We start from the raw sequence: 2,153 nt of genomic DNA on the forward strand, positions 1-2,153 counted from the left end.
GCCTCCACCCCACCAGCCTCCACCCCACCAGCAGCACCAGCCTCCACCCCACCAGCCTCCACCCCACCAGCCTCCACCCCACCAGCAGCACCAGCCTCCACCCCACCAGCCTCCACCCCACCAGCAGCACCAGCCTCCACCCCACCAGCCTCCACCCCACCAGCAGCACCAGCCTCCACCCCACCAGCCTCCACCCCACCAGCAGCACCAGCCTCCACCCCACCAGCAGCACCAGCCTCCACCCCACCAGCCTCCACCCCACCAGCAGCACCAGCCTCCACATCCACCTCACCAGCTCCATATACTCTTACTTCAGCAGAGAAATGTAGGTATTATGATATTGTATTTCTTAAATTTGATTTTTTTCCCCCCAAAATGTACAAATCTTTTTTCCCCCAGATGTTCAGGAGGCATGGGCAGGGAAAGATGTTCATGTACTTCTTTCCAAAGTGGGCCCATACAAGCTGTTTTATTGGGACATTCTGAATACTGGTCCGGACAAGGAGCTGGAGAGTGAGGTAATACTCTTTCATTATTGTATGAAATCATCAATTTCCACTCCCTATTGGGTAATACTTCAGTAATGACATTTAGAGTATATTGTGTAGAAATAAAATGACCTTAAAACATGCAAGGAAAATCAGGAATACTACAACAGTGTAGTTGATAGTTTTACAGTGAAACTGCCACTGTGTAATACTAATGACATCTTTATAACATTTTTTATAGGTGATCAATGCGTATTTGTCTTTGCTACTGCGTCAGTACAACCAGTGCAATCCTGGAGATGGTGCGGTCATTGACACTTTCACAATGACCTCAATATGGAAAAGAAATTTCAGAAAAATCCGCGTATGTACTGGAGTGAAATGACTTTGCATTTTGTAAATATTACAAATATGCATTTTCAAGTTAAAGAGATTATGATTTTTTTCCCCCTTTAACTTCTTTCAGATTGATCCAATGGCACACAAAGTCATAGTGGGAATTGTGAATGACAACCATCACTGGATGTTGGTGGTGAGAAGAGCAGCATTGCCCAACATTATAGAATTTCACTAATATCACTAATGCCCAGGGTGTTTTCCTAATTTATGTTGTGTTTCCATGTGAATAATAAAAGGTGATGTACCCACATGAAAAAAGAAGCCTTTTCTTGGATCCATTTGGGGAATCCAAAGGCAAGATCCAAACGTGCCTGGAGTCAACAAGGTAAATTTGACTCTTAAATGTAGTAGCTCTTCTATGAGTTGCTAAATGATGTACAACAGTTTTCACACATGTGTTATTTACATACTTTAGAGCCTTCATGAGGAAAAAGGGCTGCAACGTTTCCAGGTGGACATGCAGCACTCTCCCCCATAGCCGTCAAAGAGATGGCACATCCTGTGGTGTCCTGGCCTTAAAAGTGAGTGTGAAATGCAGTTACGGAAACATTATTGTCAAACTCAAATTAAGTAGCAATTGCAGTGAAGGTCTTGACCTGCTTTTAGACATCCTGACGTAGGTTTAATAGGTAGGTAATACTTAGAATTTGTTTGATTTGTATTTAATGAATTGGGGCAGGCGGTCATAGACCATGCAATGCTTATTACATGTTCTTAATCAAAGTTCTCTTCAGTTTGCAGAGAAAATTTTACAAGGGCAGGCAATGGACATCGACACATCACAGAAGGCAGTGGACAAGTTCAGACTAGAGATAGCCAAGTCCCTCCTTAGAGAATCAGGTGTTTCCTTTTTGCTCAACATTGTCAGTCACTTCATGTTGTTGTTTTTTATTCATGTTCTCTCACAAATATGAAACCGTAAGACAGTCGATTAATACTGTGCAATGCAAATTGTATTAATCTGAACATGTTTGTCCAATATTGTTTGTCTTAACAGATGACCTGAGCACCAGGATGAAACACAATGGGTAATTTCTACGCTTTCAAAAATGTTAAAAAAGGAAAAGGAATAGTTTTTACTTCATCATTGTCATGGTTGCCCTGGTTATTTACAACAATTGATTACAACAATCTTATGCTTCATCGGCATCTATTAATAAAGACATTGCTTATGTTGTGCTCGTTTTGTGTTGACATTTAAGATTACTTACTTTCTATTATGTGCTGGACAAAATATTTTTTTAGCCCGAACAAAACACTTATGTT

General features: G+C 41.5%; 1 long non-coding RNA gene across 2 annotated transcripts; it reads left to right on the forward strand.

Moving 5' to 3' along the window:
• The first annotated feature begins 205 nt into the window (after positions 1-205).
• On the forward strand, positions 206-1,896 carry LOC311012273. 2 transcript variants are annotated; one of them, XR_014597022.1, is made up of 6 exons: positions 206-325; positions 400-518; positions 955-1,212; positions 1,303-1,408; positions 1,622-1,727; positions 1,885-1,896. It is a non-coding gene; the product is annotated as an uncharacterized lncRNA (long non-coding RNA). The 2 variants fall into 2 exon arrangements; XR_014597021.1 differs by having other exon boundaries at positions 400-1,212.
• Positions 1,897-2,153: the final 257 nt, after the last annotated feature.

This window comes from Eutrigla gurnardus (genome assembly GCF_963514095.1).
Source record: "Eutrigla gurnardus genome assembly, chromosome: 4".
Taxonomy (NCBI): Eukaryota; Metazoa; Chordata; class Actinopteri; order Perciformes; family Triglidae; genus Eutrigla; species Eutrigla gurnardus.